This window comes from Triticum dicoccoides, chromosome 2A (assembly GCF_002162155.2).
Source record: "Triticum dicoccoides isolate Atlit2015 ecotype Zavitan chromosome 2A, WEW_v2.0, whole genome shotgun sequence".
NCBI classification, from domain to species: domain Eukaryota; kingdom Viridiplantae; phylum Streptophyta; class Magnoliopsida; order Poales; family Poaceae; genus Triticum; species Triticum dicoccoides.
In genome coordinates, this window is record NC_041382.1 from 102,764,800 (window position 1) to 102,777,060 (window position 12,261).

Here is a 12,261-nt window from a genome sequence, read left to right on the forward strand (position 1 = left end):
TGTTAACCATCAACACTTGATGCTCTTTCTTGATTTCTACCTTCGCTGATTTTAGCATCGCGAAGAGCTCGGGAATTACTTTCGTCATCCCTTGCATATTATAGTTCATCACGAAGTTCTAGTAACTTTATAGTAAAAAAAGTTCTAGTAACTTGGTGATAGTGACTAGAGAACTTTGTCAATTACTATCTTATCTAGAAGATTAACTCCCACTTGATTCAAGCAATTGTAGTACCAAGAAAATTTGAGCACATGCTCACTGGTTGAGCTATTCACCTCCATCTTGTAGGCAAAGTACTGCAGAGGTCTCATACCTCTCAACACGGGCATGAGTATGAAATACCAATTTCAACTCTTGTAACATCTTATATGCTTCGTGGCGCTCAAACCATTTTTGAAGTCCCGGTTCTAAGCCGTAAAGCATGGTGCACTAAACTATCAAGTAGTCATCATATCGAGCTTGCCAAACGTTCATAACGTATGCATCTGCTCCTGCAATAGTTCTGTCACCTAGCGATGCATCAAGGACACAATTCTTCTGTGCAGCAATGAGGATAATCCTCATATCACAGACCAAGTCCACATCATTGCTACTAACATCTTTCAACTTAGTTTTCTCTAGGAACATATCAAAAATATAGGGGAGCTACAACGCGAGCTCTTGATCTACAACATAATTTGCAAATACTATCAGGACTAAGTTCATGATAAATTAAAGTTCAATTAATCATATTACTTAAGAACTCCCACTTAGATAGACATCCCTCTAGTCATCTAAATGATCATGTGATCCATATCAACTAAACCATGTCCGATCATCACGTGAGATGGAGTAGTTTTCAATGGTGAACATCTCTATGTTGATCATATCTATTATATGATTCATGTTCGACCTTTCGGCCTCAGTGTTCCGAGGCCATATCTGCATATGCTAGGCTTGTCAAGTTTAAGCCAAGTATTCTGCACGTGCAAAACTGGCTTGCACCCGTTGTATGTGAACGTAGAGCTTATCACACCCGATCATCAGTGGCGGAGCCAGGATTTCCGACATGGGTATGCGTGGTAATTTTTTTTTGCTTCACGACATTGTAAGAAATAGAAAAGTTAATAATAATAACAAAAAGAACATGTAGTGATGGGGCATACTGGCATGGTGGGCAGTCTGACAAATTCAAATGTTCATAATTCAGAAATTTATATGCATGAGATTCACCTTGTTTTCTCTGTACTACTTCACAAGTTTTCTAGCAAGCCAATGCAAAGCACACTCAAAATTGAATGGATGCTACAATAGGTCAATCAAAACAAAATTAGGGAGTGAAAAATAATCATCTCTTCTTAACTAAAAAATCGGAGAAATCAAGATTGAACACTCACTCACTCGAAAAGAACAATCACAGGAATCGGTGTCTGATGTGTGTGTGCCGGTGCTGCTGCCGCGGCTGCCGTTTCTCAATTGGAGGCGAAGCAGCGAAGAGGCGCGAGGAGATCCATCTGCTAGATCCAAGATGGCAGATCGGCGACGCTGCTGATGGCGGATGCAGGGATGCGGCGCAACGATGTGCGTCAGAGGCGGCGGAGGAGGCGCAGCGCAGTGCAGCGGCAGTTGAATCGAAGGATGGAGGCGACACGTTCCAGGTCGAGTTGTCTCCTCGGCTTCGTCAATCGGCCAGCCGCATCATTAAGCCTCAACAATAAGGGCTAACTAGCAACGTAGCAGCCCAATATTGGCCCAAGTGGCGCTAGAATCATTCTGTTCTTCGTTTCTCTCCTTTGTACGTATAAAAAGATAGCCATATGTGATATAAAGGCATATAGGAGCTTATATACTGAATTGTTTTGCAAAAAGATTGGGTATGCATTGCATACCCTTGCATTAGCCTAGCTCCGCCCCTGTCGATCATCACGTGGTGTCTCGGCACAATGAACTGTAGCAATGGTGCATACTCAGGGAGAACACTTATAGCTTGAAATTTAGTGAGGGGTCATCTTATAATGCTACTGACGTACTAAGCAAAATAAGATGCATAAAAAGATAAACATCATATGTAATCAAAATATGTGACATGATATGGCCAGCATCATCTTGTGCCTTTGATCTCCATCTCCAAAGCACCATCATGATCTCCATCATCACCGTCTTGACACCTTGATCTCCATCGTAGCGTCTCTCGCCAACTATTGCTACTACGACTATCGCTAACGCATAGTGATAAAGTAAAGCAATTACATGGCGATCGCAATTCATACATGTCAGGACCCCGATTCCAAGTCACATCGATCTAGCCGGTAACACCTCATATCACTTTGCGGCCTCACGCACGGTATTCCCACGGGTGTCGCCTTACCATGGCCCGGGACCGTTTGCGCCTTTTGGCTCACGTATATGATAGTGTTGCTAGCATCCATATGACAGAGAACCCGGGCCGACATGGCTATTCGTGAACCCAAAGTGGCACTAACCCATGGGGACATGCATACCTGAATCACATCGAGCATGTCGGTCAGCAGCGTGTGAATCCGGGCTGTAGCACTGGGCTAACAGGACTTCGGGAACCCGGGCTGTAGCAGGCTAGGCAGGACTCCGGATGTCACCACGTGACATTTCCCCGAAGGGGCAGACATAGGAACGAAGTGAAACACATGCCGGCCAGTCAAGTGTCCTGAGCAGTAGTGCTGGGCTAGTAGGACTCCGGTGAATCGGGTTGTGGCGGACTACTATGGCTCAAGGAAGCACTAGACTACATTTCCCCATAAGAGAGGCTGCCAAGGATAAACAACTAGATTGTCGGATCCCACACATACCAAGCATTTCAATCATACACACAATATGCTCAATATGTGCAAATACAACATGGCATCACAACAAGACTCTACGACGCAAGTATTTATTCATTAGGCTCCAAGGAGCGAGAAATTACAAACATGGGTCTCATGACCCCACATTCAGAGCATACAAGTCAAAACACATGCGGAAGCTTAACATGTCTGAGTATAGACATCTACAAATGAAAAAGGCTGAGAAGCCTGACTACCTATCAGATCCTGCCAAGGGCACAAGATCATAGCTGAGGTATCAAGCTCAATGTCGTAGTCCACACGGAACTACTAGCGAGACAGATGTCTCTCTGCAAAACATAAAATAGGCAAACATGAGTACAAATGTACCCAGCAAGACTTACATCAGAACTAGCTACATATGCATCAGTATCAATAAAAGGGGGTGGTGGAGTTTGACTGCAGCAAGCCAGCTTTGACTCGGTGGCTATCCTAAACTACGACTGCAACTAACTCTTTTGAGGTGGTGCACACGAGTCCACATATTCACCATATCAATACAATACTATGGATCCGCTCTCGTATCCCTACGAGAAGGCCATCCATAGCACTCACACTTATCTTGCGAGTTTTAGAGTATCCACTTTCACTTGTCTATGAACTGTTATAGGCAACCCAGAAGTCCTTTACCGCGGACACGGCTATTCGAATAGATCATATTAACCCTGCAGGGGTGTACTTCTTCACACACGCTCTCGCCACTTACCACCATGTACACGTCGTGTATCTCGGCAACCTTCAAGCGGAAGCCTAGCGAGGGAGTCGGCCACGACCTGACTAACCACACAAGTCTCTAGTCCAGGTTTATCGCCTATTCGGGTTCCATCCGCGAGGAGATCCGGCCAGAGTTTCGCTCACAGCCCCAAACGATGTGTCCAAGGTTCCAGAGACACCAAACGGGCGCTCGGTACACCAGGCCACATGCCTACCGCAACACAGCCCACCCCTCAGGTCAGCGCTGCATACGGCCCCCAGCATACTACAAACACCAGAAACTACTTGCAACTCCTGGACAGAGGACAAGGGCAGTTAATAAGTCGAGAGGGTCCATTGGTTTCGGGCCCAATGCATGGTAGTAACTGTTTCATGGATCACAAACACAGAACTCAGTTCCTGAGGATGGCTTCAATGAGACAACCCACCATGTACTCCTACATGGCCTCTCACCGCTACCTTTACCAAATCGTGTTCACACACTTAGCTCACACACAATAGGACATGTTTACACACCTCCAATTCATCCCCGATGAATCAGACCTGACTCAACTCTAAGCAGTAGCAGGCATGACATACAAGCATGAATGAGTAGGCACGTCAGGGCTCAAACAAATCCTACACATGCTAGTGGGTTTCATCTAATTACTGTGGCAATGACACGTCATGCAGAGGAAAGGGGTTCAGCTACCGCAGCATGTAACAGTTGAATCGATGTTGTCCTAATGCAGTAAAAGAGAGCAGGAGCGGGAGAGTGGGATTGTATCGGAATGAACAAGGGGGTTTTGCTTGCCTGGCACTTCTGAAGATAGTATAGTTCTTCATCGGTGTCATCAAACTCATCGTCGGAACCTCGTCTACTGAGAGGGGACAAATACCGGCAACAGAGAAGGAAAACACAATCAATGCAATGCACAATATGATGCATGATCATGACATGTCAATATGCTGTGTTTTGAGCTAATGCAACTAGCAACATGTTAAATGGAGTTGGTTTGAATCCTAAGTTCAAATTCAAACTCCATATGTGAGGGTTTAAATGCCATTTATATTATTTGGCCTAAACAGCAGCCATAAGTTGTTATAACATGCATGAAAATGGTACAGATGGATAGATTAGATTTTTCTGATCATTTTTCATATATAACTTATTTCATTCTGAGCTATAGATTATTTTCTATGAATTTTAGAAGTTTGCAACATTTTCTGGAATTTCCTGAATAAGAATAAATCCAGAAAATTATCAACTACGTCAGCAGTGCGTTACTATGACATCAGCAAGTCAACTGCAGCTGACCAGGTCAAACCTGACCTGTGGGGTCCACTGGTCAGTCACACAGTGCTGGCTCGAGTCAACGACAGGTGGGACCGGTCAAAGGCCACGTCAGCAAAGTCAATGCTGACGTGTGGGTCCACTGGAATCAAATTAAGTCCAATTAATTTCATTAGTAGGTTAAATAAACCTGTGGGGCCCGACTGTCATTGGCTCAGGTGCTAACCTAATTGGCAATTAGTGCCTAATGGCTGGATTAGGCCGGCGGTTACTCGCCGGCGTAAGCAGAGGCGGCGGCGTTCCCCGTCCGGCCAACTCCGGCGACGGGAGCAAGTGGGGCTGGGCGTGTTGGAACCAGAGCAAGGGTGCACGTCGGTTGGTGGCCTCGGGCGATGCTAGGATGGCCGGGAACATCGATGGCGTCGAGTTCCACGGCGGCGCAGCTGCAGCTTGCACGGGCGCGAGGGCTAGGGTGCACGAGCGGACGACCTGAGGCGCGCTACGGCTTTCTGAGAAAGCCCGGAGCACGACTGCGTGCTTGGATTGGCCAAGCGGGGTGGCTACTGACGGCGAGCTTCGCGACGGCGGCAGCGAGCTCTGGCCGAGGTGGAAACCACGGCTGGGGGGAGAAAAGGACGGCGGGGAGAGGGGCGAAGGAAGAGGGGCTCACAGGGAACCCATAGAGAAGCTCTTCGTGCTCGGGATGGCTTGGACGGAGCGAATCGACGCCGGTGATCTCGGACGTCCGAGGTTGAAGACGACGGTAGTGAGGATGATGCATGCCTCCCGGCGAAGCATGGCTCGACGTGGACGAAGAGGACGATGTGGCGGATCTCGCAGACACAACGAGCGGTCGAGGGGAACGGGGTGGCTATGCGAACGGCGACGGTGAGCTTGCGGTGGCTTCGGCCATGGTGCGGAGCGGGCGCGGGAGAGAACGAGCAAGAGAGGGAGCGATCCCCACGGGCTTGGGGGTAGCGTGGCGTCATCCGGAGAGGGCCAGGGCGAAGCGGCAAGCAGGAGGTGGCTGACGCTTGCGCGCGCGTCGGGCACACGCTCGTCCTCCTGGCAGAGGAGGAAGACGGCAGGGGAGGAGGCGGTGGTGGGCTGGGCCGGCAACAGGTAGGTGGGCCGAGGTAAGTGCCAGGTTAGTCCTTCTCTCTCTCTTTTATTTAGTTTCTGTTTTCTATTTTTCTATAATTGTTTTGACTTAATTAAAAATGCTAAAGCACTTTGTAAGATGCTGCAATAATTTGTGGACACTCTATGGATTATTCTAGTGGCCCACATTTAATTTCAGCATTATTTAAGCATTTAAATTATTTATAGTGTATAAATGCCCAAATTCAAATACTTTATGATTTAATTCAAAAATCCAGGAATGACCTATAAATATGTTCAACATTTTTGGCAGAGGTTTTCACCTTTATCAGAAATCATGAACATTTCCAAAGGGCATTCTGGGTCATTGAAAAATGTTTTATTTGGACCTAGTTTGATTTGATCTGGTGCTAGGGTTTGAGCATCCCCATTTCATATTTAAATGAAATTTAACATGGTGCATGCATGCCTTAATGCAACTAATGGCAAGCAATTCTAGGGCTGTGACAATACAATAAGAAGACAACCATATGGCTCCTGCCGATTGCCGATAACTTTACAAAACATGATCATCTAGAACAAATTATATCTCATCACGTCTTGACCATATCACATCATAACAAGCCCTGCAAAAACAAGTTAGACGTCCTCTACTTTGTTGTTGCAAGTTTTACGTGGCTGCTACGGGCTTCTAGCAAGAACCATTCTTACCTACGCATCAAAACCACAATGATTTTCCGTCAAATGTGTTGTTTTAACCTTCAACAATGACCGGTCGTAGTCAAACTCAATTCAACTAAAATTGGAGAAATAGACACCCGCCAACTACATGTGTGTGAAGCACGTCGGTAGAACCAGTCTCATGAACGCGGCCATGTAATGTCGGTCCGGGCCGCTTCATCCAACAATACCGCCGAATCAAAGTAAGACGTTGGTGGTAAGCGGTATGACTATTATCGCCCACAACTCTTTGTGTTCTACTCGTGCATATAACATCTACGCATAGACCTGGCTCTGATACCACTGTTGGGGAACGTAGTAATTCAAAAAAATCCTACGATAACGCAAGATCTATCTTGGAGAAGCATAGAAACGAGCAGGGAGAGTGTGTCCATGTACCCTCGTAGACCGAAAGCGGAAGCGTTTAGAAACGTGGTTGATGTAGTCAAACGTCTTCACGATCCAACCGATCGAAGTACCGAACGTACGGCACCTCCATGTTCAGCACACGTTTAGCACGATGACGTCCCTCGATCTCTTGATCCAGTTGAGAGCGAGGGAGAGTTTTGTCAGCATGACGGCGTGGTGATGATGATGATGAAGTTACCAGCGCAAGGCTTCGCCTAAGCACTACGACGATGTGACTGAGGTGTGTAACTATGGAGGGGGACACCGCACACGGCTAAGAGAAAACTTGGTGTGCCTTTGGGGTGCCCCCCTCCCACGTATATAAAGAAGGGGGGAGGAGGAGGCCGGCCGAAGGGGGCGCGCCAAAGGGTGGAGTCCTACTTGGACTCCTAGTCCAAGTAGGATTCCCCCCCTCCTTCCTTCCACCGGAGAGGCAAAAGGGGACGGGAGAGAGAGAGGGAGATGGAAAGAGGAGGGTTCGGCCCCCTCCCCTAGTCCAATTCGGTTTGGGAAAGGGGGCGCACCCCTCTCACGTGGCCTCTCTCCTCTCCTCCAATAAGGCCCAATACTTCTCCCGGGGGGTTCTGGTAACCTCCCGGTACGCCGGAAAAATGCCCGAATCACTCGGAACCATTCCAGTGTCCGAATGCAACCTTCCAATATATGAATCTTTACCTCTCGACCATTTAGAGACTCCTTGTCATGTCCGTGATCTCATCCGGGACTCTGAACAAACTTCGGTCATCAAAAACACATAACTCATAATACAAATCGTCATCAAACGTTAAGCGTGCGGACCCTACGGGTTCGAGAACTATGTAGACATGACCGAGACACATCTCCGGTCAATAAACAATAGCGGAACTTGGATGCTCATATTGGCTCCTACATATTCTATGAAGATCTTTATCGGTCAAACCGCATAACAACATACGTCATTCCTTTGTCACTCGGTATGTTACTTGCCCGAGATTTGATCATCGGTATCATCATAACTAGTTCAATCTCGTTACGAGCAAGTCTCTTTACTCATTTCGTAATGCATCATCCCACAACTAACTCATTAGTCACATTGCTTGCAAGGCTTATAGTGATGTGCATTACCGAGAGGGTCTAGAGATACCTCTCCGATACACGGAGTGACAAATCCCAATCTTGATCTATGCCAACCGAACAAACACCTTTGAAGACACCTCTAGAGCATATTTATAATCACCCAGTTATGTTGTGACGTTTGATAGCACACAAGGTGTTCCTCCGGTATTCGGGAGTTGCATAATCTCATAGTTAGAGGAACATGTATAAGTCATGAAGAAAGCAATAGCAATAAAACTAAACGATCATCATGCTAAGATAATGGATGGGTCTTGTCCATCAAATCATTCTCTAATGATGTGATCCCGTTGATCAAATGACAACACATGTCTATGATTAGGAAACTTAACCATCTTTGATTAACGAGCTAGTCTAGTAGAGGCTTACTAGGGACACTGTGTTTTGTCTATGTATCCACACATGTATCAAGTTTCCGGTTAATACAATTCTAGCATGAATAATAAACATTTATCATGATATAAGGCAATATAAAATAACAACTTTATTATTGCCTCTAGGGCATATTTCCTTCAGATGTATCAGCTAGTTTTGCGCATCTCTCATTGGTTCTAGTTTCATCAATACCATTATCATGCTTGATTATCAGTTTGATTGAACTCTATTCTCATAAAGTGCTTGTGGTAGGCACCTAGGAATAATTTATGTGGATACTACGTTTGCGAGTTCATTCGCCACTCGACCTCTGAGCGGGGCTTATCTGACCAACAATTGGAAGTACGTAAATAATATTCACAATTTTATTTTATTACCATCAATTGTGTTGAGTTTCATTCATATATATGTATTGAACCCCTTCTTTAAATTAGATCTGGGAGAAGCAGAACAAACTCCTACCACATGATCACATACGAGCAATTCAAGAGGAATTGGCGAGATTCTTTGTTGACCACGTCATACATGAAGACGGAGAATACCATCAGGAATATCAAACGGATTTTGGTAGATGATGTCAGGGATCATAAGAGTTGTTATATTGTATATATGTAGTAGTGTCGGATAGATATACGAAAACTTGTTGTTAGACGAAGCACGGGGAAAGAGAGGTCACTTCTCTATATATATGTTCATGATAATCTTGTGTAATGGTTCCTTCATTGCTATATGTAGTAGCTAGCATCGAGTTGAATGGAAAACATTAAATAAAAATGAAACCCTAAATGTAAAAGAATTGAAGGGTAAACACAAAAATAAAAGGGGGAAACACAATATGAAAACCCCTAAACCCTCCAAAACCCCTAAACCCCTCCTTTCAAAAAAACCAGCGCCTGGCAGCTACTAACGCGTGGCTGCCTTTTAGTCCCGGTCGGTGTTACCAACTGGGACTAAAGGTCCTCCTGCGTGGGCGCCCCACAGCGGCCATGTGGATCTCCTTTATTCCTGGTTCGTAAGCCAACAAGAACTAAAAGTGGTGGGCATTAGTCCTGATAGTTTTGTCCCGGTTGCAGAACCGGGACTAAAGGCCCTCTAGAATCGGGATTGATGCCCTCTTTTCTACTAGTGCAACATGGTTGCGCTTTTGCGGTTAAGGTCTACAATGCAGTTAATCACACACATTTGGGTTGCTCAAATTGGAGATCTCTATGCAAGGCCTATGGATTTCAGGAAAATATGAAAATAACCTTCGATATTTGTCTGAAAATGATGTTGAAGATAATATCGACATTTTGGGTGAATGTGGATATGCTTCCAGTTCTACCTCTATGTGAGTTTATCAAATAAATTTGTTAAGTAATTTATATTGTTTATTTAAAAATAGTTGACAGTTTATTTCCATTGATAGCTTATTTCCATTCTTCAAGAAATGTACGGAAGGTAGTAGACACCACCTACTACAGTTATGGCTCTGAACTAACTTACGAGGAGAAAAATCATCTTGTCTAATTTATTAATGATATTGAGACTTTCAACAACAATTATGAAATTATCCCACATTATGGTCAATACGTGCCACTATTCCGCGTGTTGAACTACAGTAATATCAACGGAAATAGCAAGGTAAGATTTTTTACTATTATGTCACCAGTGCACCTTTTGCATACATTCTTCTTAAGCTAAACTGCATTGCTAACTATGTTATTATTCTGTTCTTCAACAGAAACTCCCGAAGGATTGTGTACCCCATCCAATGCATATGCAAGGTGACCTGAATATTATTAGCTTACAACCAAGTCTGCCTACAGTTCACCGTTGTGCATACTCAATTTCTCAAAGAGATGAAGACATCAAAATCAAAGGATGGAGAAAAGTTATGGATGGTCGCGAGACTTGGAGGCAACATGGTGAGAAGCCCACAAATTGGAGACAGATGGATCTCCATTCTCTATAATGGAGAGCCAGGGGTTATCCTGTTTTATGCTATTTTACCTTAGAGAGAGTAGCATGTCCTAGGTAGTACTCATCATGTGCTAAGAACAATTAACTGGTGTTGGTTATGACTATGATGATGATGAGTTGTTATTATGATGATGATGAGTTATGTGCTAGAATGATGAGTTGTTATATGACTATGATGATGATGATGATGAGTAGGACTTGTTATTGTGATGATGATGATGATGAGTAGAACTTGTTATTGTGATGTTGATGATGATGATGAGTTATTATTATGATGATGATGAGCATGGTGAGTTATTATATCAATGGGTGAAAGAAACGTGGACCACTTTGGATCCATCCACTTGAATCTAATCCACGTTTGTTTCACCCACTGATATAATAACTACTAATCCAAACTTGGTCGCTTTGGATCCATCCACTTGAATCTAATCCACGTTTCTTCCACCCACTGATATAATAATTCATCATGACCATAATGATATAACAATCTCTAAATTGTTGTTGTATCAAAACTTGTATAACAGTGTATAAATACAATATAAAATAAAAGAGAAATGGAATACGGACAAATAGTAGTAGCGCGGGTCGGAACACACGCTATGGCTAACTCAGTTAGCGGTAGCGGGGGTCGGACCCGCGCTACTGCTAAAAGTTACTTTTCGCGCCTTACCCACACTACTGCTAGGCAAAAAACCTCGCTCTTGTTAGGGTTTTCCCTAGTACTGCTTTGGTGGATGCGGCGCCAACAAATACACCATAACTAGATGAAGGAAATATGCCCTAGAGGCAATAATAAAGTTATTATTTATTTCCTTATATCATGATAAATGTTTATTATTCATGCTAGAATTGTATTAACCGAAAACATAATATTTGTGTGAATACATAGACAAACAGAGTGTCACTAGTATGCCTCTACTTGACTAGCTCGTTGATCAAAGATGGTTATGTTTCCTAGCAATTGACTTGACCCATTCCGTTAGCTTAGCACTCGATCGTTTAGTATGTTGCTATTGCTTTCTTCACGACTTATACATGTTCCTATGACTATGAGATTATGCAACTCCCGTTTACCGGAGGAACACTTTGTGTGCTACCAAACGTGACAACGTAACTGGGTGATTATAAAGGTGCTCTACAGGTGTCTCCGAAGGTACTTGTTGGGTTGGCGTATTTCGAGATTAGGATTTGTCACTCTAATTGTCGGAGAGGTATCTCTGGGCCCACTCGGTAATGCACATCACTTAAAGCCTTGCAAGCATTCCAACTAATGAGTTAGTTGCGGGATGATGTATTACGGAACGAGTAAAGAGACTTGCCGGTAACGAGATTGAACTAGGTATTGAGATACCGACGATCGAATCTCGGGCAAGTAACATACTGATGACAAAGGGAACACCGTATGTTGTTATGCGCTCTGACCGATAAAGATCTTCGTAGAATATGTGGGAGCCAATATGAGCATCCAGGTTCCGCTATTGGTTATTGACCGGAGACGTGTCTCGGTCATGTCTACATAGTTCTCGAACCCGTAGGGTCCGCACGCTTAAAGTTTCAATGACAGTTATATTATGAGTTTATGAGTTTTGATGTACCGAAGGTTGTTCGGAGTCCCAGATGTGATCACGGACATAACGAGGAGTCTCGAAATGGTCGAGACATGAAGATTGATATATTGGATGACTATATTCGGACACCGGAATGGTTCCGGGGGTTATCGGATATATACCGGAGTACCGGGGGGTTACCGGAAC